The sequence below is a fragment of the Halichoerus grypus genome, chromosome 6, assembly GCF_964656455.1.
Source record: "Halichoerus grypus chromosome 6, mHalGry1.hap1.1, whole genome shotgun sequence".
In the NCBI taxonomy this organism is placed as follows: domain Eukaryota; kingdom Metazoa; phylum Chordata; class Mammalia; order Carnivora; family Phocidae; genus Halichoerus; species Halichoerus grypus.
This window is the reverse complement of record NC_135717.1, coordinates 156247374-156272231: the sequence shown is the minus strand read 5'-3', so window position 1 is coordinate 156272231 and position 24858 is coordinate 156247374.

The following is a 24858-nucleotide window of genomic DNA, read 5'->3' as shown; positions in this document are numbered from 1 at the left end:
ATGCCCACAGGTGCCAGAGAGAAACAGAACTTTGTGATTTGGGCAGATGGGAGACAATAGAGGGTGGTGGGGCCTGTCAACAGAGAGTGCTTGGCTCACCCAACAATACTGGGGTGCTTTCAAAAATTTGCATTGCCTGGGACGCCTACGTGGCTCAGTTGGTTGAGCATCCACTCTTGGTTGTTGTTTTTTTAAATATTTTATTCATTCATTTGAGAGAGAGAGAGCATGAGTGTGGGTAAGGGGCTGAGGGAGAGGGAGAAACAGACTCCTAGCAGACCAGGAAGTCCTATGCATGGATCCATCCCAGGACCCTGGATCATGACCAGAGCCCAAAGCAGACTCAACCCACTGAGACACCCAGGTGACCCCCACTCTTGGTTTTGGCTTAGGTTGTGGTCTCCGGTCCTGGGGTCCTGGCCCTGGCCTCTGAGCTCAGCGGGTAGTCTGCTCCTCTCCCTCTGCCCCTCCCCCGGCTCACATGCATTCGCAAGCTCTCTCTCTCTAAAATAGATGGGTAAATCTTTAAAAAAATGCATTGTTGGCTGGCTTTGACCCTCAACGATAGACAGTGATTTCTATCTACAGCACTTTGTAGTGTTAACTCATTTCCTACTTAGCATCAGTTCTGGAGTCTTCAATTTCTGGGGCTTAGGCCTATAGGTGTTTTCTTCAACTACATTGTAATCACTGAAAGGAAAGGGATTCTGTCCGACACGTTTGTTTGTTGTGCAGATTGGAATCAGCCACCATAGTGGTTGCTGCGGACACAGACTGGCTGGGTTCCTGTTGATTGGTTGCTCCGCTGACTTGTTGGTGCGCGCGGTTGCCGCGTGATGCTCGCCCGCAGCTAGATGCTCCGTCTCCCCTGAATGTGTTCTGCTTAATGAAGGGCTGCCGGGTAAAGAGCTCTATGGTCAAATAATTTGGGGAAAAGCTGAGTTTAGCAAGGTTAAAGTTTAATAGTTTCCTTTACTGCAGGATTTTTCCTTATAGCCTTAAAATGTTAATGAGCACCATACATTTTTAAAGGGGGTATGATAGAGACTGTGATTGGCGCTCTCAACCCCATTTGAAAAACGACATTTTCCAGCCTCCCTTGCAACTAAAGTTCTGGATGAGAATTCAGTTCTGCCAGTCACGTGCCTTCCTATGAAATTTGGAAATTGAAAGTGGAGGTAGGCTATTTTCCTGTTGTTGATGCTGATAAGCAAGGTCACAGGGATGTGATTACTTATAGGCAGTTTTGGCTTGGTCATGTGACAGTCACAGCTTCCAGACGTCTATACTGTAGCAACACTGCATTTGGGTTCTTAAGCTGAGCAGCCTGGGGCAGCCCCTGACTTCTCTTCCTCCCGCCCTTCTGAAAATCCTGTAATCATCTAATTTCTTGTATTAAATTCCTTTTCTGCTTGAAACAGTTAGAGTGGTTTCTGTCTCCTGCAATGAGCCTGGGCTGATACAAGGAATATAACGTGTGTCTATTACATACATTACTATGTATATTAATACATATGTATGTACGTATATGTGTATATATATATATATATATATATATATATATATACTCAGAAATAGTTTTGTTTTCAGAGCATAAGTTTCAAGACCATGGTTCTTCAGAAACAATTTTGGGGAATTGTCTATGGAAAGAACATTGAAATCAATATCTGAAGATCTAATTACAGTTATGACTTCACTGTTTACTAGACTGGGAGGTGACATCCCCTCTGAGCCTTGAGTTCTCTTCCTCATTTGAAATATAAGAACAATAATTCCTGCCCTCCAGACCACCTCACAGGGTTGTCGTGAGAATCAAATGAGATGATCAATGTGGAAGTGGTCTGGAAACGGTAAATTGTTATAGAAATGCAAAGCATCATCATTAGTCATGCTGCCATCTATGAAAATGAATGTTAGATTCATAATGCAGGGACATCATTCTCATAACGATTGCCTGAGTAGTCTGTGGTTCCTTGAAAACATTGGGGGTTTGATAGATTAATCAGTTGGGAGCAGAAATACCACCAGCCTCACCGAATAGACCATAAACCAAAGGGAACATTCCCCAGCTCCCAAGGTGGCCTCTTTAACAATGGATGAACACAGACTTCTCTCGCTTCCCCATCTCTTCCAAATTAAAGCCTTTGGGGGAAACATTCTTAACAGAATCCTTTACATCTTCAAAACAGACCAAAGGAAGTGCAGCAAAATATTTCCTTCATTTGATTTTCTGTTGGTGAGATGGGTCCTTTCATTAGCAGATTGAGTACAAACAGCCCCCACAGTCTGCTCCAGTAATTTCCAAAACATGATTTACATAAATTTAACTTTGTAATCTTGTGGTTATATGACTGCATTAAAATGACAAATAATGTGACACATGATCCAGTGTCACATGTTGATATGGTAGCTGTTTACCAGCAGCTGCTCAATTGGAGGTGTCTCTCACTTGTCATCCTTTCTTCTCTCAGGATGTGGATATTCAGGAAGTATCCCCAATTCGGGTCTTCTTTAGAAATGACGGAAGTATACCCCTGTGTCCCACAAACAGAAAATCTGAAGTGAGTGAGTGGCTACAGTGTATCTGTTCCACTTAGGATTCTTTGGGATAAAACTCACCTTCACGTCAGCACTCAGCAGTTCAACGCAACAAACTAATGTTAGTGGGACCCTGTTAAATAGAGTTGATGATCAAGGTCCAGGATTTTAGAGAAGCAAGCAAGAGATTCTAGGACTTATTTTGTTCAAAGCCCTCCTTTTGTTTTCACCACAATCTAGATCTTATTGTTAGATGTCTCACCTTAATAAATGGAAAATAACCCCATCGCAGTGCCTCACTTGCAGTAGGCACCTAATGACGGTTTTGTGAACACATGGGTTGAACCTGTTTTTAGCTTGGAAGTTTTTATCCCAACCATCAATAACGTACGAGGTATTTGGATTCATAATTAATATCCTTTCTCCATCCTTTCTGTCCTTCTATCTTACATCCTTTCTCTTCGCTCCCTCCCTCCTTACTTTCTCTTTTCCCTCCCTCCTTTCAGTCAGGAAGCATCCACTGCACATCAGGCTGTGCTCAAGCCACCAGGAATATACAGGATACAGTGCTGTCTCCTAGGACTCTTTCCTTTTTCTTCCACTTGTCACATTTGAAATTACATGTTTAATGTCTATCTGCTCTTCTGGACTATAAGCTCCCTGAGGGTAGAGAAATGTTCTGCCTTGTTCACTGCTCTATCTTCATATCCAGGACAGTGCTCTGTTCACAGTAGTTGCTCAATAACTATTTATCAAAAGACTCGGACCCTTTTAGGATTGTGCATTCCCCTTCACTATCTTAATGTGTCTTATGTCTCATTTGGCTCCTGCTGCTTCCTACTCTACCCCTCAATTCTTCCCACAAGGTCACTGGTGACCTTCATAGAGTCAATTTCAGCCTTTTCCAATGCTTACAAGACCCCTCTATCACAGTTGCCCCTAAGACAAGGGCCTCGCAATCTAAGCGAGGGATTCTGCCGGCTGTTGGATGCACAAAGCCCTTCATGGACTGACAACTGATTAGGGAGCAGGAACGTGTACGTGAGTGGGTGAATAATGACACAAGTCAGGAAAAGTGAAGAACCATATAAATCCTACAGAAGTACCATAAAAGGGGTAACTGCTGAGAACTGAGGTAGTTGGGGGAAAACTAAGAGGAAACTGAACTTGAGCTAGGTCTTAAGAGAGAAGAGAAAGAAGTAAGGAAAGTCTCCCAACATCATTCTGAGTAGGACTTGAGGGATGTAATGTGGGAGAGATGAAATCAGACCTTGAGGAGATCATTTAAATGCAAAGCTGAAGATTAAATTTTAACCTGTGCACAATAAGCAATTACTGAAAGCACTAGAAGTGAAGGGGGCGAAGCCCACACAAAGCTGTGTTTTTGATAGAACACAGCGGTGGTGAGAAGCTTAACCACCATCCCCCTCCTCTCTCTGATTCCTGGATTGCCAATATCTAATTCCATACTGCTTTTACTCCCTTTAGTAAACAGTCTCAGCTTTCTCCCAGCTTAAAAACTACCACCCACTCGACCAACCAAATAGACAACTTCTCCCTTACCCCTCATCTTCATTTAGCGATTTCTACTCCCTCAGCTGAGTTCTTCAAAGAAAGGCTGATGTTCTCCATATCTACATTCTTCTTATTTGCTCCTTAACCCACCACAGTCTAGTTGCTGCCCTAACCACTGAAATGTCTCTCATCAAGATCACCAAGGAGCTTCTAGCTGTTAATTTGAAGGGATAGTCTTCAGTCCTTATGTTACTCCATCGTGCATGTAATAGTTTTGTGCCCTCTTTGCCTTTCAAGAAAACCTCTCTTGCTTTGACTGTCGGGACATCCCTCACTCTTGGTTTTCATTATACCTCTCTGAGCGGTCTCAGGTGTTCTTCTCTTCCATTGCATCTTTTATATATGGCTGTTTTCCAGGGCTCTTTTCCTGGTCTTCTTTTTTTTAATAGTCCATGCAAGTGTGGGACAATTTGGTGGAGATGTCCAGTGGCACTTTGATATAGAGCTCTGTGCTTGAGATAAAGATTTGGGGGCATATACAGGGCAAGTGAAAACATGGGATTAGGGGAGAATGTGTAGAGTAAGAACCAGCCCAGAGAAGCCATATGTAAAGGGCAGCTGGAGGGAAGGAGGCACCCAAAGAAGTAGAGGGGAAACCAGTGGAGACTGATGAGATGGAAATAAAGGAAGGAGAGTTTCCAGAAGTGGAGAACACTAGAGACACATTACATAAGGTAAACACTGGAAAGGACCTGTTGAACCTGGACAACGCTCATTACTGAGAAAGACAGAAACTAGGTTTTCATGAGCTTGAATGGAGGCAAGGGCAAGAAAGTAGAAAGGGCTAGTGCAGTCTACCTTTTCTAGAATTTTGGCTGTGAAACAAGGGAGGAATTGAGTGATAGGAAGAGAAAGATGCTGTATCTAAGATGGGAGAGACTTGCATTATCAAGTTCTTTAGGCAAAGGGAAAGGTAAAAAGCTATTAATTTTATATATCACCAAGTTCATAACTAGTCAATAGAAACAGACAGGGACACACAGAGATCCATATTAAGGAAAGCAGAGTATGTGGGGTTCCAAATTTTCTTGTGTTGTGGGTTCATTTCTATTCTTTAAGTTTAATATATGTCTGGTGTTTCATTTCATTTCTTCACAGCAGTACATCATAATTTAATTTTTTTCCTTGATATAGCTATAAATGGAGATGCTAAGGCATATTTATGTGTACAGGGTCATTTCTAGGTGCATGCACTAAATATTAATATTCCAATATCCTCTTCGCAGCTCATGAGCCAAGCAAGAAATGCATCTTTCTTGCTTAGTGATGATTTTTTTCTGAAGCACAAGGCTATTTGAGTGGGTTCTCTGTGCTCAGAGAAAGCAGTATTATAATTACATTTTCCCGCAAAAGAAACATTATTTAGAAAACATGATTAGCACAGGAGCTGGGTTCTATATTCTATTTCTGGTCTATTCAGAGACATGATACCCAAGTCCAGCAGATCCAGATGCAACAATACTAACTTATCTTCCACACTGGTGGGTTTAGTTTGCTTTTGGGATCTTATATTCTTTCTTCGCACAATAGCATTTTGGGTTTTCCGCTGGGATGTTACCCTTCTCTCCCTTAGTGTTTATAGATCAATTGAGGCTGACTTTATCTCTGGCTCCCAAGGAAGGCATATGACCCAAAGCAGGTAAATCAAAGTGCAGAATTGCTTTGTCTGTAATGATGTTTAGAGATAGCTCCATGACCCAGTCCTGGCCAAGGAGAGCACTATTAAAGCTGGGGTTGAATTATGGCAAAAGAGCTCTGTAACTGAAGATTTGAGTCTGCAGCTGCCAGTTGCCATTTTGTCCCTCAAGGGAAGAGCCAACCTGAGAATAAAGTTAGCCCAAATGAGAGCATGGCCAAGAGATGGAGAGAGCTGGGCTCTTGGTGGCATCAGTTGAGTTCTTGCCTCAAGGCATACCTAAGGCACTAGCACTGTGTTTTTTAAACTCATGCAAGCCAATAAATAACCTTTGGAGTTGCATTTCTGTCCCCTGCAGTTGCAAGTGTTCTGGTGAAAATGTTCACTTGATGCCACATTCACATGTGTGACCTTATGCAATTCCAGCCCCGCTGGGTAAGGATTATTAACTTCATTTTATAGATAAAGGTCACAAAACTGCTAAATGACAGAGTCAGTAGGAAAGTCTTAAGTCCTATGCTTGATCCATTATCCCACAGCTCTTTCCACAAGCTCTTTCTTTAAGGTTTTTTAGGAGGAATTTACAGTGGTTAATGCTATTGCCTTCCTTCACCTTACTGAACTCACTATTAAGGTAATGGTGAGTACTCTGATTTAAAACTTAATGCCACCCTTAGTTCTAAATTTAGTTTATTTACACTTCCTGTGTCCTTTATTTCTTCTTCTTTTCCATATATTAATATTTTTTTCAAGACTCCATTAAGGTTAATAGATCCAAGAGACAATTATTAATATGATATCCTGTTCTTATTTAAAACATGTGTTCCTCAGCCTGCCACTGTCTATTTATTTGAATTAACATATCTCATTTGCAGGCAAAGTAGATGATGACTCCTAGCACCTCGCACATTATAGACACTCAATAAGGAGTTGTGAAAGGATCGCTTGAGTGCCCATAGTAGGCACTAAAACAGTTTCCCTACTGCCTTATGAATGATACCTTTGCCATTTTGCCTGGGACGTTCTCTCCTCCACCTACCTGGCCTGATATTCATACCTTTAGTTTTTCTTTCTGGTGTCAAACCATGGGAGTGACAATGGTACGAAAGTCTAGGCAACTTGGTTTCAGAGAACATGGGTTGGAGATTCCTATTCTGTTACTAAGTAGCTACTTGACCTTAACCGAGTTACTCACTTCTCTGAGGCTTATTTTCTTCAGATAGATTGTTTTGAGGATTAAAAGAAATCATACAACAAATCTCAGTTATTATTAGCACATTGTACACGCTAGTGGAAAGGCAAGGAAGAAGGGAAAAGGATTTACTTTCTCCCAGTGACAAATCAAGCCAAACTAGTACAGCCAAGAAGCACAAAGGAAAACAGACAGAGTACAGGAAAGTTTTGGTTCAACCTTCTGGCACTTTCTCATCCCCTTCACCTTGTTTTATTTTTCTCTGTAGCAATCAGCACCTTTGAATATACTTCATTTGCATATATTATGTTAATGATCTGTTTTGCCCCACTTGAATTGAAGCTCCAGGGGGACAGGGACTGATTGAGTGGGCACTAAAAGCCATTTGTTCAGTGAATTAAAAATTGGAGGAGTGTATAGAAAAACAAGTTTGGGAGACTGCAAAGTGGGTAGAGGAGCAAGAATCTAGGGCATGGATGTTACTGAGAAGGAGAAGGACCCTATAAAGAGAATATCTTTAATAAGATCCAGGGTCTGGAGTGGGGAACATCTTTCCCATATTTATTTTCCAAATACACATATATATGTATTTTTTGCTTTCAGCAAGCCTTATTACAAAAGCTACGTTAAACAGCCTTCACAATTTGACATTCCTTAAGTAACAATGCGTTTCTCAGAACAAAAGGATGGTGATATGATCACTGTAATATTTTGGAAGTTAGGACACCTCAAATCTCTGCCTCTTCTGCTGAGCTCTGTACTCCCTGGAAGGCATTGAGCACATGGTGACCCTCCTGTCATGTCATCTCATCTTATCCTTTTTCTTTCTTTTTTTTCTTTCTAAAACCATAAGACCTACTAGGGTACAAGCTTAGCAATTTAAGTAGCTTTTTGTTGGCAAGTAAACAAATACTTCAAGTTCATAACAGATGCACAAGTCCACTTTGGGAGAAATGCATTATGGGCTCAGGTGCATCCTAAGAGCTCTTATAATCACATTTGTTCATCTGTTCATGTGGTGTACACCTGTACACATTTGGCATGGGCTTGGGTACAGTGGAGGAGAGACCCAGGTTCACAGCAAACTTCCAGTCTTTGTTCAGTTCTCTGTTGCAGATTGTGTTCCTCTCAATCCATAAAAAGATAGGATTCTTAGCATATCTAGAAGCTGCCATTGCCCTTTGGTAGAAGTATTAAACACAAAAGCAAAGAAATCAGCGTGGATCAAAGAGCACCAGATCTAATTTGTAAGCACTTTAAAGTAAGCAGCAAAAAAATGGATAAAGGTCTTCAGAGTTTTGTATTAAAAAGCCACACAGATTTCACAGACTAGGTTATAATCTGAGGGAATGAATTGTCTTATGTATATTATATTAGTCTCTCTCTCAAGAATTGTATTAAGATGTTTTGACTTGCCTTTGAGGCCTTCCAAAAGTTCAATTCTGTATATTTCTATGATGTATACATTAAAAAAGATCTGATGGTCACATGTATGGAAGAAGGAAAGAAAATACTGAAAGCCAAAGACTATTTCAAGGCTAAAGATAATTTCTCGACTTTTCAAAATGTTTAGCAGAAGGTCTGTTAGCATAGACAGTGTTGAAAGACTTGGGTTTTCATTCTTATTTTTTGGCATAAACATGATGCTCTTCTATTACATGTGGGGTTGCAAAGTATTGTGCTTTACAGACATAAAATTGTGAACTCAAAGATATGTATATGTGGACTTCAGTTTTGGCCTTCACTGCAAGAATAAAGAATGTGGTGTCTCCAGAGCAGAGCTCCCTTCCCTTCCTGGAAAGACAAGCAGGATTTTTCCAGTGAGTGACCTTGAAGGTATATCCTGAGCTGTTCCCCTTGGGTGCTGTAAAGGTTTGACTCGGCAGGCCTGGGATGTTCAAACCCTGCACTTTCCAAAGAAAGGTCTGACCCTTGACTGTCTCCTGAGAGATAACCTCTAAGACTTTGGAATATTCTACTTGACAAGAGTGTCTTTGTTTACCTGTAGCCTTGAACTACACCAATGTGATTTATGGTGAGGGTCTTGGACCATGTGATATCAGTTTGACCTCTGGTGGTCCCAGAAGCTGAGTAATGAAGGTCAGCCACAAGGGTCCTTCACACCTACGTGACTCCCCATAAAAGCCTGGACTCTAAAGCTCGGTGAACTTCTCTGCTCAGCAATGCTCTATGTGTGTTGTCACATATTGTTTCTGGGAGAATGAAGTGCTGTCTGTGTAACTCCATTGGGACAGGACAACTGGGAGTTTGTGCCTGATTTCAATCTGTATCCTTTCACTGTAGTTAACCATATAGTGGGCATAACAGTTTTTCTGAATTCTATGAGTCCTTCTAGTGAACTGTTGAACCTGAGAGTGGTTCTGGGGACCCTGGGCAACACCCTCTTTCCAGTGAGAAGGGCTGTCCTTGTGCTCATGTTTGCAGCCTCTGTTCCTAACGACTATCAACAGCTAGTACCTACACAGATTATTTGGCGACCAAACTTGGGCAGTTTTGCCCTGCTCACAAGGCTATTCTTATGCTAGCCCCTTCAAAAGGGAGAACAACAGAAGCCTAATGTCCCTCTTTTAGAGCACGGCCTCACAGCGACTGTAAGTGAGTTACAGACCAAGCAAGCCTTTCTGAGAGATGCTGAAAGACTGGGAGAGAATCACTGACCTATCGTCTTACATAGTCTGTCCCTGTGATCCTTCGCACAGCCTCCCAAAAGGTGGCAGCTTTCAAAAAGTCATTAATCTGCCACAAGGAGGAGAAATGCACGTCTCTCTTTGTGACCTATGTATCATGTTTTTGTAGGGAGGTGTCAATCATTATCGAGTTCATTAAAATCACCCTCAAAACAATGTTGATTTTCTTCACCATTCTCTCCACAAACTTGCATTAAATGTACACTCTGATGCCAAGGAATTTAATATATCTGTCCTCTGTCTTTTGGAGAGGGAGGACAGATATATTAAAAACAAATAGCAGGGCTGACAAAGCTTCACAGGTGACACTACCACATAGCCACCATTGAGAGCCATAGTCCCAATCATAGGCATATGCCAACCCTAGTTCTGAAGTATGGTAGGCTGGTAGGGTAGTGAGGTGGAGCCATCTCACTGGAGTAGGGACAGAGAAGCTTGGAGAAGAAAGGGACAGGTCTAGAAAGGCTATAAAGGCAAGCTCTAATGAGTTTGGTCTTCATATGCAGGTTTAGGGGTTTTCAATGGCCTTGGGATTCTGCCCTCAACTCAACTCTTTATTCCAGGTGCAAAAGCTTGCTGGTCGTACAGCCCAGGACAGCCCATCTCCCTTGCCAGTTCTTCTGCATTGTTTTCTCTTTCTTATGCTCTGTTCTCTCAAACCCAGCTCAAATTCAGTCCTGTCCAGGACTGTGTTTGGCCTGACTAAATGTGGTTATTCCAAAGGCTCCTCGGTAATTCTGTGCTCTCTTCACTCCAGAGTTAACCTCAATTTTTGTAATAGATATGCTGATGAAGCTGGTCTGTGGTGTCAGTTTGGGTATAATGGCTCTCTGCTTTTCTGTACACTTTCAACATAAAATTGTACATATGTTTCTCTGGAAAACTTTTTAGTATCCAAATCCAATCTAATCACATTTACAAACTCAGTAGCCTTTTTTGAAATCATATCTAAAAGTTATTTGAGTCAAGTTTTTCCTGATTAAATAATTGGAATCAGGAATTCCAATTCAATTGGAAAGAGCCAAGAATATGGAGCTAGAACTCAAAATAAGTCTAGCTTATTTTGCTAGAATGCAAAAATAAGTCTTAATATAAATGCAAAACAGCTGAGGTTATTTTTAAAATTACAGTAACTTAAAGGCTTAAAGAAAAAAAATTACAGCAGTAGCTTATCTGAACAGAGCTCATTGATATTAAAAAAAAATCCCAAATGGTTTCTGAAACCTGTAGGTGAAATGCATGTCCCTCTGGACACACAGATCTTTTTTATTTCCCCTGGCATTTTGTAGGCATGGCTGGTTTTTGAAAATGAACAGGAGATGCAGACTGAGGGAAGAGGCTGCACTAAAGCAAAAGCAAAGACAAGGATTCAGAACATATCAGTAAATGAACAATTGGTAAACCCCTGTGTTGCCATTTTCTTCTCTGCTTTATCCTCATATTTTGACACAGTTAATAAGGGGAAGAGCTGGGACTCCAGCAGTTCTAGCTCCATATTCTTGGCTCTTTCCAATTGACCGTAACTGCCCTGAGCCGTGTTCATTAATCTTGGAAAATTTTCTTCCCTATAGGGCAGATTACTCGATCTCACTGTCATAGCAGATACCGCTAAACCAACACAGCAAAAACAGAACTTGTCCTGTCTCTTTGCCCCCAGACTTGCTCCTGTTTCATGACCTGTTTACTAGCCTTGTCATCAACTCAGATTCTCAACATACTTCAGCTCCCACTTGATTCTTCTCTCTTCCAACTCTGACAGCTATTCATTCTTGTCGATTCTGCTCTGAATGCCTCTGAATCCCTTCCCTTCTTGCCTTCCCTGCTGCTGCCACCTTATTATAAGTCCTCATTACTATTACTATTATTTATTACTTGTACAACTGCAATAGCTCCTAACTGGTCTCCTAGCTTCCACTTCCTTTCTTTCTTCCTGTCTCTTCTTTATGGTGGAGAGACTGTGCTTCTGTTCTTCTTAGGCCTGGAATCCCTTTCCTTGTCTGTGCTTTGAAAAATTCTATTCATCCTAGGAAAACAGTCCCACATACCCTTTCTTCTTTCCGCACTGGTAGTTTGATTGCATCAATGACCCTAATCAAAAGGCCTCCCTGTGTCTATGTCCTTTGTTCTGTTAGTTGATGATTTCTTCCCAAATTGACACTGGGCTTGATGTTCATGTGACTTGCTTTGGCCAATGGGACGGTAACAAACTTGTCTCAAGCTGAGGCTTAAAAAAAAAAAAAGAAAAGAAAAGAAAAGCGTGGGTCAGTTTCTGCTTTCTTTCCCCACTGATCCTCTGCATTTTTTTCTGAGGACATGTCCAGGGAATCCTACTAGAAAGCCAGACACGTGAAACAGAACCAAGTCAGCCTAGGTTGCTGCAGCCAAGGCTATCCTGGACTAAATAGCCAACATCTGACCACAGATGCATAATTGAGCCAGGCTGAGATCAGCCGAATCATCCAGCTGAACTTTAGACGTCTGAGCAATTATCAACGGTTGGTGTTTTGAGTCTAAGTTTGGGGGTGCTTTGTTATGCATCAGTAGCTAACTAATATATCCACTTTGCCCTTTTTCTGAAATACTTCCACACTGTACATATTGTTATTTTAGCATTTATTATGTCTGACTCCTGTTGGACTGGGTCCTTTATGTCAGGGGCCACATTTTTATAACCCCAGTATCTAGCACATAACCTAGCACACAGTAGGTACTCAATAAATATTTATTTAATAAATTAAGGAATGTACTTGTACAGCAACTTATCCCTCCCCAATCTTTTACAAAACAACTGAGCCAAAATGTCTTTTCTTTTTTTTTCTGGCCATTCTTTCAGATTTAGCAAGAATATCTGTTTCAGCCAAGTCCTTGCTTAAGTTATGAAAGAAAAGGCTTACTCTGTAAGTGCTTGGATATTAGTGTTTGTTTTTTACAAATTTATTTCTTTTACGCCTTGCATTTGGATAAGGCTTCTGTCCAAGAGAAGAAGCAGTCGGTCACTTCAGCTCCAATTCATGGCTTATGACACCCAAGGGGAGGACATGTGCTGGGTCTTGGATTTGGGAGGGTGCCCTGCAAGGTAGGGAAAATATAGGGCTTTGGAGAAAAGAAGGGAGATGGGAGCCTGTGAGCAATGTCTACACAGTCTTCCTTTCCCCTTCACCATAGACAATGGTAAAATATGTATGGACTTTTAATTTAACATCTTTTCCCTTTTGGCAAACTCAAATCAAATTTCGTAGAGAACACAAGTAACACTGGTTGTTGTTTCCATGCAGAGAGGTGAAAATGACTAAATACTTTTGATTTTTTTCAGCGTGTTTGTGCATATATTTTACAATCTATGAATCTTTTATAAAGAGCCTTGAGATAACACAGTGAATTTGCCTTTCTTATTTAAAATTTAAGCTGTAAAATATCTAAATTATACTTGTACATTAAATGCCAGTCATTGATTTCCCAACCAATAGGCTACATATATGTCCATTCATATTCATATATCTAATATACAGTTAGCCCTTGAACAATATGGGTTTGAGCTATGCGGGTCCACGTATATACATAGATTTTTTGGAGGCAAATACAGTATAGTACTGTAAATGTATTTTCTCTTCCTTAAGGTTTTCTTAGTGGGGCACCTGGGTGGCTCAATCAGTTAAGCATCTACCTTTGGCTCAGGTCATCATCCTGGGGTCCTGGGATTAAGCCCTGCCTCAGGCTCCCTGCTCAGCAAGGAGTCTACTTCTCCTTCTCCCTCTGCCTCTCCCCCCTCATTCTCTCTCTCTCAAATAAATACATAAAATCTCAAAAAAAGGATTTTTTAGTAACATTTTTTTTTCTCTAGCTTACCTTATTTTAAGAATACAGTATATAACACGTAAAACATATAAAATATGTGTTAACCGACTGTTTATGTACCTGTAAGCCTTCCAATCAACAGTAAGGTATTAGTAATTAAGCTTGGGTGGGGGGCAAAGTTATATGTGGATTTTCAGCTGTGCAGGGGGTCAACACCCCTAACCCCCACGTTGTTCATGGGTCAGCTGTATACACTATATAATTTTGGGGTCCATTCTCTCAATCTCTATCCCTCCCCTCAAGCCCACAACCTGCCTGGTAGAGCATTGTATGCACAGCAGACATTTAGAAAATTTGCCATTTCTTAGCCAACGCCACTTTCTGTCCTGTTGAGCTTTCTGAAACATTAGACACTCCTATCTCCAATCTCCTTGGTACCAGAATTGGCACAATATTTCTACACATCTACACTTGGACAATGAGTAATGGCATCATCTAGGGAAGAACAAGTAGCAGATTCATGAACTTCATTTCTTTTCAGCCTTTTATGCCAAGGCTAATTGCTTGTTTAAGTAAATGCATCTGACTTGAATAACAATTGAAGACGTTTTGGGATAGTTTGAGTATTGAATTTCACATGCAGTGACCAAGGCTAAGAAAATTCAGGTTAATGTCCTGAAAACTTTTAATCAATATGGAGGCTTTTCCTTACAGAAAGAAATTGGCCTTGGCAATGGACAGAATCAAGGGTCAGAAGTTGAAATACCCTTGGTCAGACAGGTAATAGAAATGAGTCAAGTAGGTGGGGATTGTGATGAATTGGGACTGCTGTGACTGTTATAATGGGAAAGCAGGCCCAGGGTGGCCAGGTCATCCAATTTTTAAAGCCAATCCAAAAATTCAAATTCTATTTAAATGCGATATTTGAGTTTTAATTATTGAAAACTAATTCAGGAATATGGATTATTCTCATGGCTATCATTTTGCTTCCTCTAAGCTAACCAGAGACAGTTTATGGATTTTCCAATTGTTCTTTCCTCACCCTGGGAATTAACCATTATTCCGTTCTGACCTGTGACAGCTACATCACAGAGTGTAATGGGACATTACTGCGGGACACCTAAAGCTAAGTTCTGAGCAAGCATCATCTATCGAGCAGAAAATCTGTTCATATGTATGTCTTTGAATATATTTGTTTCCTGTTAAAAGGATTACAGTATATAAAAGTGCTGTACCTTGCATTGGAAATGGCTGGGAAAACCCCTCCTTTTGCAAGTGGGGGGCTAATTATTTAGTGACTTATCCTCTGCCTCAGTTGAGGTTGGCTATAGTCCAGGTAAAAGAATGCCACAGATCAGTGGCTTAACAGGACCTTGGGGAGTTATAGCAAGGGACAGTTTGGAGAATTCACATCTTATCCCAAAGAAAATCCCTACTCATATCTTTCATGGTAAATTGTGTCTAAAGGTTATTACATTCAAGGTGAACTTTACAGTATACATTTGTAGAGTGTTGTTCTTTACTTAGTCACACTGATACAACAGATCAGTTGATAGACAACCATGGCCCTGTGTCCCCAGAATGCTCCTTTGTTTCTGTGGCCACCCTGTTCCTTGCCCTGGACTCCTCAGACCTCCCCAAAGATCCAGGCACTATGGTGTTAATACATGTCCCTGGACTGCAAAGGGCAGAGTCTGTTCTCTTTGCTAGTCAGTCCCCTAGCCATAACCAACTTAAAATATCTTATTATTTTGGAACACTTGAACCAGAATGCCAGGACTCCCTAAAAAGCAACATAGTTTGGATGTTAGAATGTTTTATTCTTACTGCTTTCCTTCTAGTAGCCACGGGCCCTAGCGGGAAGCCTGAGATGAGTGGCAACAAACAGCTCAAGGAACATAACACATATTTTACTGAAAGCCAGAGGTCCTTTGTTCTAGTCCCAATATGTAGTGGATGCCCTGAAGCATATTTCATCTTACATTTTTCTATTATTGGAAAATTTTGACTGGCTAATTTTAAAACATAGATTTTTTCCCCCCTGCAAATATGCAGGTTCCACACACATACTCTGCAGTAGCTGCGAAACAGTTGGAGAATTCCCCATGTTCAGTGACCTCAAAGTCACACTTCAAGCTGTGCTGTGGTCTCTTGCTAGTACAATAAAACATATATGAGTTGTGACTGGCTGCAGAGTCAGGAGCGGGTATTTTAGGGTTTAATCATCTGGCTCCATTAATTTTGGTGGTTGCTGTACATCTTTCTATTTTTGTCTCCAGTTAGAACTGTCAGGAGAGGAAGGAGTCAACCAGATTTCTGCAAATGCTTTTGTAAAAATGTCATTTGCCAAATCAGATGTCCAAGACAGTGCTCACACTTTCACCAGTCTCCACACCCGTCACAGGCTTTCCCATAAATGACTACCCAAGAGCCTGGGCAGAGAGCAAAGATGAAGCAGGGAGCCAGAGAGAAAGTAATGAGGAAACAGCTTGGCTTTCACAAACAAGCCTTTCCCCTAATTGCTCCCTCCTGTCACAGCCCCCATGGCAGCAGCGGCAGCCTCTGACCTCGGCTGCCGTGGTCTCCCCGGGTGATGGGCAGCCATGCATGAGCAGAGAGAGGAGCAGGACCACAGACCTGGAGAACATACCTCCTTCTGATAAACATCAAAATCACATACTGTAGTTTTGAGATTGTTAGGGGTTGAATTGTGTCTCCTCCCCCAATTCATGGTGAAATCCTAACCCCCCAGTGCCTGAGAATGTGACCTTGTTGGGAAATAGGGGCATTGCAGGTGTAATTAGTTAAGTAAACATGAGGTCATGCTGGAGTAGGGTGGGCCTTTGATCCAAATGACTGGCGTCCTTATTCAAAGAGGAGATTTGGACCCAGATGCACAAAGGCAGCATGTCACATGACGACGGAGGCTGAGACAGGAGTGATGGGTCTATAAGCCTAGGAACAGCAAGGATTGCAGCAAACCACCAGAATTTAAGGAGAGACAAGGAAAGATTCTCCCCTGCAGGTTTCAGAGGGAACGTGGCCCCGAGGGCACCTTGATTTCAGACTTCTAGCCTCCAGAACTGCGATATAATAAATTCCTGTTGCGTTAAGCCACCCGCTTTGTTTTGACAGCCCCGGGACACTACTACAGAGACCAGCCGCAACTGCCATGTCAAGAGGCAGAGTTTTGAATTTAAGTGCCTGTTAGAGTGCTCTACATATCTAACTTTGGGGGAATAACATTTGTGGGCTCACTGTGATGTTGATATTTTCCTACTTGACGAACTTACATTGGAGGGGCATGAACACTCAGATTGAGAACGTGAACTCTGTTGTCATCCATGAGCTCAGTTACTTAGGGCCTGTGTGATCTTTGGAGTTAATCTCTTTACTTTTTAGGTTCCTCATCTGTAAAGTGGGGTAATAATAGTATCTTCCTCACTTGATATAATCCATAAGGATTTAGTGAGGTAAAGCATTAATCCATGTTCATTTAGCAACTATTTATTGAGTCATGGCATGTGCTGCATTTACAATTAAGTAGGGAAAAATAAACAAGAAAAAAGACAACTAAGATAATTCCAACAAAGACTTGGGAAGAGATCAACAGGGTCTTGAAAAAAAAGTGTAAATGGTGGTGATCACTGGAGGGGGGGATGCACTTTAGATAAGAAATCCAAGGACTGCATCTGTGAAGAGGTGAAATTTGAGCTGACACCGGAAGGATGAATAAGTGTTAGTGAGGTGAAAAGCTGGGGAAAGAGGGAGGAGGCTATGCAAAGCCCTGAAGTAGAAAGAACATGGCATATTTGAAATGTCTGTTCGGGTAAGGAGTAGATGGCTATAGCAGTTTTCTATTGCTGCCATAACAAATCACCACAAATTTAGCAGCCTAGAACAACATCTGTTTATTATCTCACAGTTTCTGGGGGTCAGAAGCTGAATTCTCTGCTAAGAGTTTGTCAAGGCAGAAATCAAGATAGCAGTCAAGGGTCTGAGGCTCAGGATCCTCATTGGTGGTTGGCACTTCTTTTTCACATTACCCATGTGGCTCTTTGCATTTTCGAGCTGGCAATAGCAGATTAAGTCCTTCTCAGGTTTTGGTCTGCCTGCCTTGCTTGCCTCTGCTTTAAGGGCTCATGTGATTTTATTGGACCCACCTGGATAATCCATGCTACTCTCCCTATTTTAGAGTCCATTGTTTAGCCCCTTAAACATATTCACTGTAACATATTCACGGGCGTGATACCTCATCAGATTCACAGTCTTGGGGATTGGGGTGTGGAGTCTTCTCACCCGCTGTAATTCGCCTACCACATTCTATGACCGTGGAGAGGAATCTGATGATGCAGGACCTTATGGATCATGGTGAAGATTTTGAAATCTAATTTAATGGCAATAATTATAATAATTATTATCATGTAACTACTATGTATAGCATCTGTTTATTAGCACTGAGCACTTTGCCAAACATTACAAAACATTATCTCATTGGATCCTAATAGCCTTTTGAGAAAAGTACCACTATACTCAATTTACAGATGAGGAAATTGAGGCTCAAGTGATTTGAGACTGTATAACTCCTGGTGAATCCCTACTTAAACCCAGATCTGTCTAGTTCCAAATTCCATTATCATTTTTATTTTAAATCCTCCTTATTTAGACATGCGTTTAAGATATATAGGTATTAAAGAGGGCATGTACTGAATAGAGCACTGGGTGTTATACGCAAACAATGAATCATGGAACACTACATCAAAAACTAATGATGTAATATATGGTGGTTAACATAATAAAAGAAAAAAAAAGAAAAAAGATATTTTTAGAGGTTTCAATAGGGACTTTTCTGTTCTTCTGGGTAAAAGCATAATTGCATCTAACTAGATGTTTTTCTATTTGAGTCTCTTAACCATGCCTAGGGGAACCCTAGTGATTCCAATCATTACATCGTAGCCCAGGACTAGAGCAGATTTGGCATCTTATGTATGAAAAAGTCTTAAAGAATCTCCGGAGCTCCAAGAATCAAAGCTTGTTCAAGTTTTGATATACTTTTCTCAATACTCAGTTTGTGGACTTTTCATTTTCATGGGCCCAGTAGGGGTCTGAATACTATCTCCTGCTTTGCCTTTGGAAATACCTTGATTTTTGTTGAGGGCATTGGACTTGGAAATTTTTCAAAGTAGGAAGGACACATTATAAGGCAGTAAGGCAGTGTTCAATTATGGGGCCATGGCATCCACATTCTAATCTTCTTTAAGAATCTCATTAATTATCTGTATTTTGATGACAGTTAGAAACCTGGTCATTTTCATGAATTTTCCTAACAGCTAGACAGAATCTTGCAGTCCTGGGGATTGTAGGGGAGCACATTTTTACTTGAGGCTGAAGAATATGCCTTGCTCTTATCCCATTGGCTTCCCTATTCACCTCTTGGTCCACCTTGCCAAGGATAAAGTTCTAGGGGTCTGACTCCATGCTGGGGACAAGAGGTGACTAGTCACATATTAGTTCTTACTCCCCATCAGCTGTCTACATACAGTGGTCCCTTGCGTTTAAGGGTCTGGTAGACAGGAGATGCAGAGGACTAGAGCTGTGGAGCCCACCTCCAGGCGGTAGTCAAAGCCATTCCAAGGGCCTGGGGGGAAGATGGACTGTTCTTCTCTAGGTAAGCAGGTGTAAATGTTGCAGGAGTAGAGGCAATCAGGGAAGGTATGTCCCACTGATTGGAGCTGTGTCCTGGGAGATTGCCCGGCGGGCCTATTTTTGCAGAAATGGTCCAGTCCCAGTTCCCAGGTGCCTGCTGATTCAGGGCAATTCATCATTAGTTAATATTTCAGTGCCTATCGAGCGCTGCTTCCCTGTGCTCTCTAGCTCCAGAAATGCTTGCTTGGGGATGTGCGGCTAGGACCCAGAACTCCAGGAGAGAATAAGAAACACACGTGCATTCCCATTGCCAAAACCCACTTCTTTGCAGCTGCAGAACAGAAACAGATATCAACACATTTAAGCCATACAGGAGCGGGGAAGAATTCCACCCCAAATGAAACTTCCTTTGCCAAGTTTCTTGCTAGTCTTTCCTATACGGGGGGTAGGAAACATTCCCAGAAGAGGATGGCAAGTAAAGTTATGACAAACTTAACCGACTGAGCCACCCAGGTGCCCAAAGTTACAACAAACTTAAAAAAGGCAGTTTGCAAGGGAACGCGATCTTCAACAAATGAAAAAGTGTAAATGGTAATATTCCAGCAAATTAGCTCCTAGAGAAGCCCTTAGGCAGAACTGTAAGCCACTATAATTAAGGATTCGGAAAATATCTGTATTTAATTAGAACCTCTTTTCTTGGTGAAATGCTGTTGTGTTGCTGTAACTTCAGGTGTAAGCAACTAAACATACCCATTTCGAAAACATGTTTTGTTGCAAGCCTAGAATCAATGCTAATGTTAATTTGCTTATCTTGTGGCTTCCTCGCCTGCTTTTTGTTTTGTTTTGTCTTATTTGTTTCCGATTAGAGCTGAATTTTAAGAGCATTTTATCTTTAATTCCTGAATACAGCCATCTCCAGTACCCAGGCTGTTATAGGTATTTATTCACACACACTGGGGAACATCCCATAAACCTACCAACTCCTCCGTAATCTAATAAACACGGTTCCTCTAATATTTAATGCATATTTGTGGCAGTTGTTTTAGACAAGGAGTTTTCAAATCCATTCCCAATGTAATCAAATATCTTGACAATAGCAAAATGTTTCAGCTTTATCCCTTAACAACATTATAGAAATTGGCTTGTGCCACATGAAATGCTGATTAAAACACACACACACACGCACGCACACACGGAATACCTGGTGCCTGACTCACGATCAGCCTTAGGCCCCACTCTTTGCACCTGGAAAATTCCAGACAACAGATAAACCTTTATTCCTTTGCCTATATAAGGACGCGTGTAACTCAAAATGTTTTCCCGCCATGATGGAGAAGATGAGGCATTATCAAGACTAACGCTACAATTTAACGCTTCAGAGGAACGAGTGTATATCATCACTCCCTCCGTAGCCAAGCACACTAATTAATATTTATTGCACCTGTCAAGCCAGGAGCCACAGCCAATCCATTCCTGTGGCAGTTCAATGGGAGACTGGACGCCGTATTTCTCCTTGGCAGACACGTTTGGGTCATCAGCAAAGACAGAAGCCCCCTCACCCCAGCGAGACGTCCTAAACGCTCGCTTTTCTCTTGCAAGATTAAACCATTAATTCTGTTCCTGTTAATTTTTCTCCTTGTTGGAGATTGCTGTAAAAAAGGAAGTGAGGGGAGGATGGAGAAAGGATGAGAAGCAGCTGCATGTTCAGGATCAGCTGTCGAACGTATTTATTAGAACAAGGGCTTTTGGAACCCATGACCTTTGCTTTGTATCAGACATCCCTTAAAGGTTACAGACATGTTGGGAGAGAGATGGTTATAAATCCTCCTGAAGTTTAATCAAAAGCGGCTGACCACCCAGCAGTAAACATGTTATTAAAACTCTTTGGCTTCAAACTTGGTTCAGCATTGTCAATACACCTCCATCATCAACAGGTAGCTGGCAGTGGAATTAATTAAGCTAGGGTAAAATAATAAATGAATTCTCATATTGCACCTACATCAAGGAATTTGGCACTCGGCGCAGAGAAGTTTCTATCAAGGCTGTGAATCATTCTATAGCACATCTGAGTAAACCCAGCACGGCTGTGGAACGAAGTTTTCTCAAAAATTTAATTAGGAGAACATGTAAACCATACTGGAGAAAAGTAGGGCACCGAATGCTGCTTTATTTATTTTATTTTACTTTTTTGCTAATTCTATCAGGAGCACCTGTGTCATTAGAACCACATGACCCAGACTGTCAAGCTCTTGATTAACAGGAGGAATACCCGTGAACTGATCACCGAAGATTATCTGGGCCATTAAATTTTCCCTTTGACATAATTACTCTTCCCTTGAGGATGACAATATATTTTTTTTAATTTTTAATTTTTTTAAAGATTTCATTTATTTATTTGAGTGGGAGAGTGTGAGAGAGCGAGCACGAGCAGGGGGAGTGGCAGAAGGAGAAGCAAACGTCCCGCTGAGCTGGAAGCCTGAAGAGGGGCTCCATCCCCAGATCCTGGGATCATGACCTGAGCCGAAGGCAGATGCTTAACCGACTGAGCCACCCAGGTACCCCGAGGATGACAATATTAACGCTGATGATAACAAAGCAAGAAGAGCAATAATAAAAGAGCTAGCAGATTCTGAGCTGGTATGATGCCCCAGGGACTAAATGCTTTACATACATTATCTCATTTAATTCTTACAACCCTTGGAGGCAGGAATTATTAGGTCCATTATAAACAGATGAGGAATGGAGGTATAGAGGATGCTTGTAACCAATATCACTCAGGTATAGTCTGTTATACTCCAAAGCTGTTCTCCTGACTACTGCCTTGTCTCTAGGATGGAGGCTACTTTGGAGGGCGGTGGGGGTAGTATGAGAAGAATTCATTTACATGGGAGAGCCACACGTCTGCAACCTCTCCAGTGCTGTCCCCTGGCTCCTGCTTGGGTCCATGTTTCCCTGGGGCAGTGTTGTTCATGTCCTGATCTCTGATTTTGAGCTCCTTTCTCCCAAACTCTCCCCATCCAAACTTCTCCCCAGGGTCCATGATGGCTTGCTGGTTACCTTCACTATATGTTACTCATTTGTGGTAAGGTCCATGCTTCTCTCATCAGTGCCTAATATGATTCTTTGGGAGCCTTCTATTCTCTTATTCCATTTCTCTTCTGACTAATCGATGGGCCTGGCACATACATCCAATTGCTGTCTGCAACATCATCGATTACTCCTCTCGCAGTGCATTACGGCCGCACCAATAATGTTTCCCCAAAACCACCCTACAGTGTGTTTGTGGGTTTACCACTGCTAGAGACTTTGAAAGTCAATTTAGTGATTTCTAATTTTTTATTGGGGGCGTGGTTGTCAATGATGACTTATTTGGGGTTGGTAGTGACCAGATTGAAGAGAGATTCTTAAAATCCCAGAGCCAAGAAGACTGTGCAGACCACTGGGCTTTAGAAAGAGCCTTTCCACTCACTAGGCTGGCCAGTCACCTAAGGCCTTAGCCTCAGATTCCTCACTGTAAGTTGGGGATATTTATTCCCCTTTCCATAGCGTTGTTAGAAAGATTAAATGAGATGACATATACAAAACCTTCGGCGCAGCGTACGCGCTCATTATTATTAGATGTTTTGCATATAGTTTTCCAAGGGTGGTTTTCAAAGGGTGGTCCTCCAAACAGGAGCAGGGGTATTGCCTGGGAACATGTTAAAGTGTAAATGCCTGGGCCCACCCTAGACCTACTGAATCAGAACTTCTGGGTGTGGGTCCCAGTTATTGCATTTTAACAAGCCCTCATGTGATTGTGATGCTCTAATGTTTGGGGACCACTGGCCTACATTCCAAGGCTTCTCCTTGGCAAGAGTTACATTTTGATGGCTGGACACCTGTTTTCCCCTTCCTCTCTTCCTCATTTGGATAATGATGATGGCTGCTTTCTCACCATCTTTCTCCTCTTCGCTCTTGGTGTGGGGTAGAGGATTCAGCTGACTTCCCTATTCAAAGTAAGATTTCGACTGGGAAACTTTGCTCCACTAGTGGCTCAGTGTCTTTCTAATAAATGTCTCCTGCTTCCCATGCTGTTCTAGTGGAAATCGTGGGACCCTCCGGGTAGGAGCTGATTCTATGCTCTGTGGATTGTCTGCCTCACTTTGTAGTCCTGATGATTATTCCTAATAATAATAATTACTGAAAGCTTTTCTTTGACTTGATTACTGCTTCATGCTGAAGAAAAAAAAAAAACTCCCTTCAATTTTTTTTTTTCCTTTTCTGAGGCCTGACAAATGACTATTACCATGTTAAATCATTCACCTGTGTAAAGCAAAGATTTTTATTTATGTCTCTGATGTTTGTTCTTTAATATCTTTAGAAAAACATAGAATTTATATTAAATTGTAAATGGGGACTTTCACTCTAAACAAAGGTCGGTGGCTTTTCCCTTTTACTTGTTTGCCATACTTAATTCAACTCTGGAAGACTGGTACACGCATCATTTCCTCCTCATCTCTGTTTCACTGTTGAGTGAAGTGTTTTGAATTAATTTTGTTAAATTATTAATAGCTCACTATTGGAAAACATTCCAGCTCCAGAGTTTGTATTTCATCAAGCGCCGTGAAGTAATATGGTAGATTTCATGCACACGAATGAATATGCTTCTAGTGGTTAGGTGAAATTTTGGCTCTGGCCTACGCACAATGAATTCTCATGAAGACATAATTTAATAACAAAGTGGATATTTTAGTTTTCATTAAATCAGGACAGTTTCCTGGGAATCAAATGATTAGAATTACGGAATGGGTTGGGTCATTCATTTATTCCATTGAAGTGTGCCAGGCACTCTGTTAGGCACCGGCAGTGTGGGGGACAAAAGGAGACACGGGCTTTGCCCCTAAGGACCTTATGGTCTAGTGAAGAAGACAATCAACGAATCACCAGAATAAATGTAAAATGACAACCATGGTAACTGTTATAAAAGAAGGGAAGAAGGTACGTGTGAGCATATGACAGAGAAATTGACCTGGTCTTTCCTGGGAAGTGGTGTTTCCTCTGAGGTGAGGCAGGAGTATGATTATTTCAGGAAAAGGGGTAGGATGGTCATGGGAAAGGGTACTTCAGAGAGATGGAACAACATGTACAAATGTCCTGTGGCAGGAGGGAGCATAGCATCTAAGTGGGGCTGAGACAAGGTCAGTGTGGCTAGGAGTCAGGGAACAATGACGGCCCATCAAGGAGTTTAAAGCAGAGGAAGATGTAAATAGATTTAGGTTTTGGCAAGATCGCTGTGGTTGCAGTGTGGGGTGTGGGGTTGTCAGGAGACCAGAATGAATGTAGGCAGACTAGCCAGCAGGCTATTTCAGAAGAGATAGCACAAAAGGGCTGGATTGGGGTAGAAGTGGCAGAGATGGAGAGAAGGAGTGAATGTAAAGATAATGACAGGATGGTGATGGGCAATAGGTGATTCTCTGATTCTGGTGTGCATATGGGTACTGTTCAGCAAGTTAAGAGACCCCTGGAAGAAAACCGGTTTTGCCACGGAGCTCATATCTGCTTTTGGACTGTCGAGTGTGGTGAGCCAAGGGAGGGCAGGATATGTGGGTCTGGAGCTCAGAGGAAAGTCTGAAATAGTATATGTACATTTATATTTATCTGTATGTATGTGGTGATGCATCTACAGGCATGGATGAGACGATGGGGCATAGATTCCTACTTTAAGGAATAGGAAGGAATTCCTACTTTAAGGAATAGGAAGGAATACATTTAATGCTAAGTAGAGGAGA